This window comes from Mesoplodon bidens (assembly GCF_964165515.1).
Source record: "Mesoplodon bidens genome assembly, chromosome: 12".
Classification (NCBI taxonomy): Eukaryota; Metazoa; Chordata; class Mammalia; order Artiodactyla; family Ziphiidae; genus Mesoplodon; species Mesoplodon bidens.
The window spans coordinates 62,821,588-62,834,385 of record NC_138168.1 but is presented as its reverse complement, the minus strand read 5'-3'; positions in this window follow the sequence as shown (position 1 = coordinate 62,834,385).

Here is a 12,798-nt window from a genome sequence, read left to right as displayed (position 1 = left end):
AATAGACAGTTGAATAATTTTTTCCTTATGCTTTGCACTTTGGAAGTTTCATTAAAGTCCTTTCTACTCCAAAATCACAAATATATATTTCTGTATTTTCTCCTATTTGCTTTAGAGTTTATGTTTCACCTTCAGTTCTTTAATCCATCTACACCCAACTTTGTACATTGTGTAAGTTTTTCAGCTCTATTTTCCCTTGTAGAGTCCATCAGTTTCTTCAACAACACCCACTGAGCCATCCTTCCATTTTGCCTCATGGATTCAAGTGGTATTTCCCTTGTGTACCAAGTTCCCCTAGACACATGGGCTCTTTCTTCTGATCCACTGGCTTATTTACCTGTGGCTGTACCAGATCCACACTCTTTGATTATCCTGACTTTACAGTATATCTTACCATTCTTCAGTTAACAGTAACATTTTACTCTTCTTTTTCAAAACTGATTTAGCTATTTATGAGCCTCTGTTTATCTACATATTCAGAATAAGTTGTTGGGTTCCTTAAAAAAAATCCTGCTAGGATCTTTACTAAATTTGTAGATGAGTCCATAGAGATTTGATATCTTTCAGGTTTCATTGTGGGTGTATTATTTTTACTCTGTCCATAGAGATTTGATATCTTTCAGGTTTCACTGTGGGTATATTATTTTTACTCTAACATCTGAAAGTTCCTTCTATATCAAGCTGAGGTTGCCTTCCTATTACTTGACCCGGTGATTACAACCCTTCAATCCAATAAAACACACTATCCCTCAGCTTCATGTCTTTCTTGCATTCTCTATTGTTTAGCCTGTATATCCCCAAATACCTCACCAGTTTCTTCTATTACATTGATGGTTACTCTCCTTCAGGTCATCAACTTGGTCATTCCCTTCAAAACATCTTCTGGCTTCCCTATGGCCTCCTTAACTATGTGATTCCATCCAGAACCAAGTGCACACATCCAGGTGTAGATGGAGTCATCTAGCCCATCAAAGACAAATTTGGTAATGCTTGACTTTCCAATTCACTGATAAAAATACTGAACAGGGCAGCACCTATGAAAGAGCTCCTTGGTATTCTGATGGAAACCTCAGCCCAGATTGCCATAGTTCCATTAATTAGTCATGGATCCATAGGTACAGCTGTTCCCTCAATTCCCAGCTCAACCACTCTATCTTGGCTGTAAGGATATCATAAGGAAAACTGCCAGGTATGTCAATAAATTCTTGCTACACTTTGCCTGCTACATTTTGTCACTTACCAGTCTGACTTCCCTGTCAAAGGTGATGAATTGACCCTGAGAGACACTCTCTTCTTGGTAAACCCATGCTGACTTCTAGTGATTACTGTTTCCTTTTTGTTGTGAACATAAACCATCTTTTTGATCTCCAAAGCTGTCATCTCAGGACTTCTAAAGGAAGAAGACAGAGGGAATCTTACCTGTATCATCCTATCAGAGCTCCAGTTTTTCCAGCTCAATCTTTTCATTTATTTTAGAGTGTACATATTAAGTTTTTAAAGCCCTTCTCCTCGTAATACAAACCTCTTATCTAATATCTCTCCTTCTCTCCCTCCATCTTTCACTCTCTCTCTCTGTCTCTGTCTCTGGCTCTGTCTCTCTCTCTCTGAAGTCCTATCTAGCACTTTCCTGAAGATGGGACCACATCTTATTTGACTTTGATCCAAAGCCACTAGAATGAGGTTTGACACATAGGCCCTTGTATTAGTTGCCTAGAGCTGCCATAACAAAATATCACAAACTGGATGACTTAAAAGAGCAGAAATCTGTTATCTCATAATTCTGGTGGCTGGAAGTTTGAAATCAAGGCGTCACAGAGCCATGCTCCTCCTGAAACCGATAGGAGAATCGTTTCTTGCCTCTTCCTAGCTTCTGGTGGTTTTCCAGCGACCTTTGGTATTCCTTGGCTTGTAGATGCATCACCCTAATCCTCCATCTTCACATGGTCTTCTCCCTGTGTCTCTGTGTTTTCCCATGGCCATCTTCTTATAAGGTCACAGGTCATATTGGATTAGGGCCCACCCTACTTCAGTATGACCTCATTTGACTAGTTATACATGTATGCAATGACCCTGTTTCCAAATATGGCCACATTCTGAGGGACTGGAGATAAGGACTTCACCATATCTTTGGGGGAACACAGTGCAACCCTTAACAGCCCCCCAGCTAATGGTTTTGCAATAAAAAGAAAGGATGAATAAATAAGTTACATGATGAGAGAAACCAAAAAATCATATAGCTCTTACTCTCTACCTCTTTCTAAGGCTTCAAACTGTGGCCCATCTCTGCATTGTCCTTTCATCAGCCAACTAAGAAACAAGACTGTCTTCCAATGAAGCCCAGGAGTCTTAGCACATTTATAAAGAACTAGAAAGTACAAAAAATCCAAAGGACTAAATCTCTAATGAAGTGATTTCAGGGAACCATTTTGTTTGATGCATTGCCCAAACTTTCTTTTTTTCTTCTAAATATTTTTGTATTGTGTATATTCTTTATGTTTTGTTGTAACATATTATTTGAGAACTGATTCCATTAAAGATTTTCTTTTTCTTTAAGCCATCTCTTACTCAGGAAGCGACCTGAAAGTCTGGCTTTGGAGTCTGTTTCATCTCAGTCTGGGTCAGGGCGGGTGTGAGAGGTGTGGGTACGACAGCAGGGGGGTGGGTCTACGATGTATGTGCTACAGATGGGACATTCGTGCTCGGCACCAGTGTTTCCAGCTTGGTGGTTCTTAAGCTTTCTTGAATTACTGAGTGTTCTTTTTTTTTTAATTTTTATTGGAGTATAGTTGACTTACAATGTTGTGTTAGTTTCTGCTGTACAGCAAACTGATTCAGCTATACATATACATATATCCACTCTTTTTTGCCCGAACTCTTTAAACCCAATACAATAAGAAGGGGCCCGCTCCTGGAACACTTTGATTTTATAGAAATGTTCAAACTAATGATCCCTGGTACGTTACCTAGTCATGTCTCTAGGAAGGAACTCTTCTAACCTTTTGAGGCATGCTAGAAGCTTAAGCAGAGTGGGCGGCCATGAAAGAAGCTTCACTCTGAGTGTCTGGCTCATGTCACTTCATGACTATGTATTTATAGCCTCCTCCTCTTTCTTTGCCTTCCTCTCTTTACCCAGTCAGACTTGAGGCAGTCCTCCTGAGGGTGTGGAGGCTATAGGAAACAAAATGTCGGGATGCCACTGATCTCTCTATGAGCATAGGAGCTCGGGGCAGCACTGCACCAGGAGACAGTGAGTAACCCCAAAGTGGAAGACCCACCCACCTGGTGCCCTGAAGTCTCCAGAGCTAACCCTCAGTTCCCAAGGGGACCCTGAACTGCAGCCTTGGGATGGGGAAGATATTTAAGTTTCATTTTGGAAGCTGCAGCGGCAGACTCCCAGACAGAATCTAAGAGAGAAGGAAGAAGGTATAAATCACAGAAAATGATAATCGCTTGTTTCATGAGCACATGTGAGTCACCTGAGAGTACCCTAGAAATAGTGTGGGGACTTAAGGTCCTGCACTAACAAGCAAAGATTGGAGCCAGAGAACTACTGTGTATGCCTGTTATTGGGATCTAGATTTACTCCAAGGTAATGTGGCTGGGAATGTAGGAAGGCAGGCATATGGAAAAACCATGTCCCCTGAGGTAGAGCAGCTTGTTCAACTCACACAACGAATTGAGTCTAGAGCTGAGAACGGAGTCCACGTTTCTTGGACCCCTCTAATGCTCTTCCCACTTCTCATGCCACCTCTCTTCACCTGCAAGACTTCTTTATTCTTATAAATGAGACAGTCAAACCTTAGCTTTTAAAAAATTAAAAGGATTTTCGGAATCTTTCAGAAATGAAACCTGGTGAGTAGTGAACCATATACTCTGAAAAAGTTGACAAAGAATCTGTAGAAAATTCATCAGGTTCTCTACCTAGACCCAGAGAGTCAAATCATTATATATTATGTTTCAGTGGTTACTTTCTTTTGATTTGTCCTACTAAATGGTGGATGCCCTCAAAGTCTGACTTCTCTGGAAAATTAAACTGAAATTAAAAACAAAATTTTATTTTTTGCGGAGGAGTTTTAGTGTGTCTGTGTATTAATCGGCACTGGATATCAATTTCTTGTAACTATTAATGGAAACCAAAAGTGTGTTAATCTAAGAGACGGCAGGATTTTGTTTTAAGGTTATCTTGGCTCATCCTCTGGAAATTATGTTATCTAAGCTTCCAATGAGGCATTTCTGGAGGAAAGTGGGGTTTTGTCTAGTTGTTTTCAAGATTTTTCTCTTTGCCTATGGCTTTCTGTAGTTTTGGTGTGCTGGGTCTAGCTGTGCATTTCTATATATCTTTCTTGGATTTGTTTGGATAAATATTGTTTATCAGGTTTTTTTTAATTCCCAGCCATTTTTATATGTGCAAGTGTCTCATATTCTCTGCCTCAGCTTCTTCCTCCACTCCTTCTGGGATTAAAGTTAAAAGTATGTTAGGCCTTCTAAGTCTATTCTCTTATCTCTTGCTCTTTTTGTCTTTTTATCTTTCCATGTTGCATTCTAGGGAACATCTTCTGATCTATTCCCTGGTTCAATAATTTGTCCATCAGCTAAATCTCTTTAATGAATTCTCAATTATTATCCATTTTTTGATATGGGTTTCTTCTCCCTGCAGCTATTTCCAAGTTTGTCTTTCATTTCTTTAAACATAGTAAATATAGTCAGCTTGTAGTCTGTAGCTGGTAATTAGTGTTTGAAATCTTTGTAGGCCTACTTCTATTCTTATTGTTTCTTTCTTATAGTGATTTATTTTTTTAATGCTAGGTCACCTTTGTGCTGGTCATTGTTAATGAAAATATTTTCAGGAATAATGTGAGGAGATGATAAAAGTATCTTCCTCCGATAAAATCTGTGTAGTTTCCAGGTACCTGGGGCACAGCAAGTCTAGAACTACCTTAAATCCAATTCAGGGCTCAGGGTCTCAGTGTTACCCAGGTGAATTGAAACTTGGATGCAAATCTTTGTAAAAACTGGTTAACTTCTTGTCCACCTTACTCTGAGGATAGTCCCTCTATAGGGTCACAGCTTTTTTTTAAGGTCTCTTCTTTACTTCTGAACTTTTTATATGCCCTGAGCTTTGATTTATATCCATTTCACTCCACAAGGCTGTCAAAACAAAAGTTAAAATTTACCTGAATTTTCAAATGCTCCAGAGCAAAAGCAGCTTCTGTTCTAGCTTACTTCCTGAGGCTCCCATTTTCCCTTTTAATTTTAACCTCACAATTCTTTACTGTCATGTTAGGTCATCACTGCTTTTAAGTGAGTTTTGCCCATTATTTTTAGTTGTTGTCATCAAGAGAGATGATCTTAATAACCTAGCCTACTATTCTTGGAAACTGGAAGTTTACAGGTGAATTTTTGAGAGTATTCTGGCAAAATACAGTAGAAAGTTGAACTTATGGTCTTTCCAGTGACATTTCCCAAAAGGGGGCATCGACAAGATATCCACTCTCTGGGTAAACCGTTTGAAGATGTGTCATCAGGACACATCAGCAAGGAGGCTTGGCTCTCTGGCTTTCCAGAGTTAAGGACGAATGAGAGTCACCTCTGAGATCATGAAACATCTTTACTTGGCAGAGTCCAGCACTTTCAAGGCAGCCACTCAGTTTTTTAGCTTATATGCTATAAATTCTCTGGTGAAGGACAGAGCTCCTCTGACCTGTATACTTGCACACTTACATTTACTATCTTTATTGTATATTTGCCTTTACCAATGAGATTTTCCTTTCATAATTGTCATGTTTCTAGTTGTGGCCTTTCCTCTTTTGTTTAGATAAGTTGTCTTAACATTTCTTGTAAAGCTGGTTTGGTGGTGCTGAACTCTTTTAGCTTTTGTTTGTCTCTAAATATTTTGATCTCTCCATCAAATCTGAATGAAAAGCCTTGCCAGGTAGAATATTCTTAGTTGTAGATTTTTCCCTTTCATCACTTTAAATATACCCTGCCACTCCCTTCTGGCCTGCAGACTTTCTGCTGAATAGTCAGCTGATAGCGCTATGGGAGTTCCCTTGTATGTAACTTGTTGCTTTTCCCTTGCTGCTTTTAATATTCTCTCTTTATCTCTAATTTTTGCCATTTTAACTACAATGTGTCTTGCTGTGGTCCTCTTTGAGTTGATCGTATTTGGAACTCTCTCTGCTTATTGGACCTGGATGTCTGTTTCCTTTCCCAAGTTAGAGAAGTTTTCAGCTATTATGTCTTCACATAAGTTCTCTGCCCCTTTATCTCTCTTGTCTAATTCTGGGACTTCTATAATGCAAATTCTATGCTTGATGTTGTCTCTTAAACTGTCCTCATTTTTTTTTTCTTTTTCCTGTTCAGCTTCAGTGTTTTCTACTACTCTGTCTTCCAGTTTGCTGATCCATTCCTCTGTATCATGTAATTTACTATTGATTCCTTATAATGTATTTTTCATTTCAGTTATTGTATTCTTCATCTCTGTTTGGTTCTTCTTTATATTTCCTAACCCTTTGCTAAAAACTGCTACTTCTCCCTCTGTTCATCCAGTCTTCTCCTCAGTTCTTGGAACATCTTTATAACCATTATCTTGAATTCTTTAGAGTAGATTGCCTATCTCCACTTCACTTAGTTCTTCTGAGATTTTATCCTGTTCCTTCATTTTGCACATATTCCTCTGTTGCCTTACTTTGCCTAATTTGCTGATTTTATTTCTATGTATCTTGTAGGTAGGTTATGTTCCCTGGCCTTGGAGAAGTGGCCTTTGGTAGGAGATGTCCTATGCATCTGAGGAGCTCTGCTGCCAGTGTCTATGCCCCCAGATTGCCTCCTGCCTCTTCGGGAGGTCCTCCAAGATTTGCAGGTAGGTCTGACCCAGGCTCCTTTCAAATTACTGCTTTTGCCCTGGGTTCCAGAGCATGTGAGATTTTGTGTAGGCCCTTTAAGAGTGAAGTCTCTATTTCCCACAGCCCTCTGGCTCTCCTGAAAGTAAGCCATGCTGGCCTTCAAAGCCAAATGTTCTGGAAGCTCACATTCCTGGTGCAGGATCCCCAGGCTTGGGAGCCTAATGTAGGACTAAGACTACTCACTTCTTGAGGAGAACCTCTGCCATTGTAATTATCCTCCCATTTGTAAATTGCCCACCGAGAGGTATAGGTCTTGACTATACCATATCTCTGCCCCTCCTACCCATCTCATTATATCTTTAATTGTAGAAGATCTTTTCTGCTAGTCTTCCAGTTTTTCTCATCAAGAGTTTCTCTATATATAGCTGTAATTTTGGTGTGCCCATGGAGGAGATGAGCTCAGGGTCTTCCTACTCTGCCATCTCGGCCACTCCCCTATTAGTTGATCTTACAGTATTTGCCTGGAACATCCTTCAATCAATGACACTTTATACCTACATCTATTAATAGATGAGTGATCTTAAGTGAAGCAATTAATCCATTCTGATTTGTGTGTGTGTGTGTGTGTGTGTGTGTGTGTGTGTGTTATGCAGGCCTCCCACTGTAGTGGCCTCTCCCGCCGCGAAGCACAGGCTCCGGATGCGCAGGCTCAGCGGCCATGGCTCACGGGCCCAGCCGCTCCGTGGCATGCGGGATCTTCCCAGACCGGGGCACGAACCCGCGTCCCCTGCATCTGCAGGTGGACTCTCAACCACTGCGCCACCAGGGAAGCCCCATTCTGGCTTTTTTAAATGTAGGTTTTATTCAGGGTTTGAACCATAATCTAAGAAAGTAATATCCTTGGGCACTGTTTTGATTCACTGCAGACTGATCTCCCAGGATTGCTTTTTAGTATCATGAAATTGATCTTTTTGGAAGGACACAATAAGAAGAAGCCTTATATCTTATAAGCCTTAGATATAAGCAGCTTTATATCTATATTTGTAGTGGAGTTATTATTGAAGTTATTGTGTGCTATATCTTTAAGTGGGCCCTACACGAAGTCCTCTGAGTAATTTCTTTCAGAACTGAATGGTATAAAGTGTTGCTTGGCCTGAGAAAGTTAAGTTTTCTTCTTTTGGACTTTTCTTTGGGGCTACGTTTTCCAGGAAGCTCAAAGCTGATTTTGTGTGTGTGTGTGTGTGTGTTCACTTTCATTTTATCTGATCCTGATTTTTAGTATATTTTTGATTACTAGATTATGTGTGTTGCCTAAAAGCACCCTCAAATTCTTCATAGTCTCAAAGCATGGGAAAAATAAATAAGCAACTAAATAGTAAATTTTAAATGTTTTGATATACAATTATTTTTTCTTGAAATGCCATAGGCTGATTTATTTGTATCTGTTGAAAAAGTGGTCCTAAATTGTTTGTGAGAGTCAGTGGCAAATAGAGACTGGGGGAACAGCCACAAAGCCCTAAGAGTATAAAAATACAACTTTAGTTAGGGATAAGTAGTTTCTCATTTGGGTGGATCTAGTCACTGCTCTTTTCTCAGATTTAGGAATATCCATTGTTTTCCATTCCCACTGAGGTCTACCTTCTGGTACGGTACTTCCAAAGTTTCAAAATTTTTGCCAACAAGGCTGTTGTAAGCAGGGATATAAGTAGTATTTACAGTGTAATGTCCATGGACTTTGTTGCCAAACTCTATTACAAGTGAACTTCCAGGAAGATTTGTGCTATTGGGAAGAGCTTCTACTGTTTTCAAGGATTTCAGACAATTGTATGCAAGTTTAAGATTTGATGCTTTCTTTTCTACATTGACAAAAAGAAGTTACACCCTCATTAAGACACATGTAGTTTTAGTATTAGTTGAATTCATATTTCTGTTTTAAGCATATTTACACTAATCCTCCAAGAGAAGGCTTAGAGAAAATTATGATTAAAATATTTATAGGACAATGCTCATAAACATACCGGCTGATTGATTAAAAAAAAAAAAGAATCCAAGATTGCAACGGTAAAAGAAAGTTGACAGAAAGTGACCTCTTTATGCAATACAACCTGAGAAATCATCTCCTACTCATTCATTCATTCAGCAAATATTTATTGAGAACATACTTTGTACCAGGAACCTTCTACTCTATTTCTAGCATGAAAACAATGAATATATATAAACCAATATTTTATAATGCCAAACTCACAAGGAAAGTGTTAGTAACGTGTGGCTTTCTATAAAACAGACGTAGTTTCAGAAAAGTTTTATATCCAAACATGAATATCTCTAATGAGACTGATTGGAGACATTTATCATTTCAATTAGACAACTCAATTATTAATAATCTGTCAGGTTCCTCATAATTTTTATTTTTCTTCCTGATGATAGAGCAACATAATATTTTTATTATTAAAAATGGATATGTGCCCATTGTAAAATATTGAAAATATAGAAAAAATAAGAAAATGAACTTTACTCACAACCCTACCTCTCATATATAAATATTGCTAATATTCTGCTATGTTACTAATATTTCATGTATTTACATGTGTGGTTCATTGCAAACAATTTTGTTCATTGGGAACAATTTTATATCTCGTTTTATTCTCTTAAAATTATTTTCTAAACAGTTCCTATATTATGAATAATTTTTGGAAGAATGCTTTAAAGAGATATCAATATTCTATCAAATGATCTTACCATAATTAACTTGAATAATGAATATTTAGATTGTTTCACTCTTCACTACTATCGAAATTGCTGTTAAAATTCCAAAGTTATCCATTCTACAGGCTCTCATCCAACCGCCAAGATAAACCCAATACTGAATAAGAGTATTTTACCAGCTTAAAACAGAGGCAGCTCTCATAGGAACTAGAAAGGGTGATGATGAGCATTGTGCAGTTAGTTCCTCAAATTTTTTTTTTTTTTTTTTGGCCACAGTGCACCGCTTGCAGGATCTTAGTTCCCCGACCAAGGATTGAACCCACGTTCCCTACAGTGGAAGCACTGAGTCTTAACCACTGGACTGCCAAGGAATTCCCCTCAAACATTTTAAACGTTCAGTTACACGAGGAGTTTGGAATTCTGTCATAATAGTCTTCCTCATGGTAATTGATGAAGCATGATATGAATATTAGGACTCTATGTGTCATAATAGGATGGAAGATAGTGCAATACTGTGAAAAGTTCATAGATTCTGGAATCAGAAATGTCTGGCTTTGAATCCAGAGTATTTGACCTTGAACAACATCTACAAAATGGGGATAATAATAACTTTGAATGAGTCTGGTGAAGAATATACTAACTAATGTATGTAATGTGTCTAATACAGTGTCCATCTATAATAAACACTCAAATTATTGTAGATTAATTATAATGAATAATAATGGCTATTATTTTTAAATTATATATACATGCATGTGTATATTTCCTTATTTAATAAAAATCATTCTATTGGGCAAGGCAATGTCTTTTACCTGACCTTAGTGACCCTATGCAGATATTCCAGAAGACAGTGACTTGCAAAAATTTCTTCTCGTGTGAATCAAAAGCCTACAAGCTCTTCAAAACAACAATTTCTCCATTAGTTGTGAAATAGATGTCTTAACAGAAACTGTTAGCAGAGCAACTGATCAGTAACAAAAATTGATCTATTTGTCACTAAGGACAGCAATTGGAAGTTAAAAGCCTCCACCCCAGGAATGGATTTTCTATCCTCTAGTGTCATACAAACCACTCAGAGATTGTGTTTTATATTTTCCATTAAAACAACTCTAAAAGATAAATTAATATTTATTAATTAACTAGAAAGCAGGACCTGGAGCTTCTGCTCTTAAATTAGTTGGAAGGAGGAGGAGCATTGGAACATCACCTCCAAAGTGACCTCATGACTGCAAAAGGGCTGCCTGGTCGTAATGGACACCTTTAAAACTCCAAGCCTAGTGTCACCGTGCATGCTGGGAGCCATAGATACATAGGTGTGGACATCGAATTTTCTTCTTTTGGGGACGGTGAGTGTTTATCAGGGACCAGAAACCACATTTCCAACGTTTAAACCAATGAGTCTCAGCTCTGCCTGTGTATGAAAATTTCCTGAAGAGGTTTTAAAAACACCAGTGATGGCGCCCCACAAATAAATCAGAACCTATGGGGAGCATTTTGGTTTAGGCCAGTAGATATCAAACTTTAGCATACATCAGAATCACCTGTAGGGCTTGTTAAAACACAAATTGTTACCCCACATCTAACACAGTGCTTTTGCATAGTGTAAGTGCTCTAAAAATATTTGCTGAATAAACAGTGTTAGATTTGCATTTGAAAAGAGCAAACTTCTAGGACAAGGTAGATTAACTGGTGTCCATGGATGGAATTTTCTGCAGTGCTTCATGGGCATGTGCATCTGTACACTCAGAGGCCAGTTCCTCACTTTCATCAGATTCTTAAGAGGGGGTGGGGTTCCATGATCTAGAAATGTTACAAGGCACTCTTATAGGAATTAAATGTTATATTCTTCACGAGTAGAATGAAGAAAAAAAGTAGTCTTTTGTTTTCCAAAAAAACTAACTTCAGTATTGACTAGCACAAAAAGCATTTCATCTCGTTAAAAGTAATCAATTAGCCACTAAAGACACTAGCCTCTCAATCTAAGAGCCAATCTGTACCCTGCCTCTCTCACATGGTTGACGTGGAGAGGAAACAAAAGATGTGAACATGCTTTGAAAACTGTCTATTTCATCAGTGCTTTGTATTCTCTTTGAATACACTGCATGCCTAGTTTTACTCCTGATGCCCAGTTTTACCCTGTGCACCCAGTAAATGCTTGTTAAGTGGGAGACTATAAATGGGCCTTCCCAGTGTTTCTCAAATTGTGGTCTGTGTACCACCTGCCAATGAGTCACCCAGTGGACGAGTTAAAAAAACAGATTCCTAGGACCCCCTCCCTGGTCTAGCAAATTAGAATCTGTGTGGAGGGGGGAAGTGAGTGAAGAGGACCTGGATTCTGACTTTTCTCAAATTTCTCAAATGATTTTGAAGCAGATGAAAATTTGAGAACCACTGAACGAAGCTGACATTGGCATTGCCAGTCCTCATTGAAATCTCGTTAGTAGGCAAAGGTAACTTACCTCCTTGGCTGGAGGAGAAGCAAGTTCAAAACAGGAAAACGTCTCCTGCACGTTTTACTGACTTGAATCCCATCATAAGGTCCTTAGAGATCCATCTCAGAGTGGACACACTACCCAAACAAGGCAGTACATTTCCTGCAAGGCAATTTCCCAAGAGGGGCTTCAGCTTTCTTATCAAGATTTAGGCTTGTGTGGATGTCTAGATCCGGCTGAATAAAATATTACCTGCCATGATGCTACCAGTCACGCTGAATGTGGGCTGTGCAAAATGTCCATGTGGAAATAGAAAACTAGGCTGGCCCTTTCTGGGTAATGAAGGCCATGAATAATGCACAGAGAATGCAGTTTCTTTTCATGTACTTCTTACTGTGCTAATATTTGTGACCACTTTAGAAAGTAGCAAATGCAGGAAAAATAGGAGGAGGCATACCTTAAAATATATATCAAGCAAAAAGTTAAACAACTTAGACATTGCTTTCTCATATAGTGGTATATGATTATGGGAGAGAATGATGAATAAGGTGATATCTCTGAAGATCGGGTAATAAGATTAGCTCACGTAGGGAGAGCTTGCTTGGTGTCAGAGCTGTGTTAAGTATTTTACATTTTTATCTTATGAAACCTCATTAATTTACCAATTAATACAATGTTTTTTAAGAAAATTAAATGTGGAACAAAGTTAAGAAAACATGGACAAGCACTCCAGATACTTCGAGCCAACAGGTGAATCCAGAAATCCTGGTTTGTCCTCAAGGTTATTAGCTTCAGCTTCTATGAGGTCATTTGTC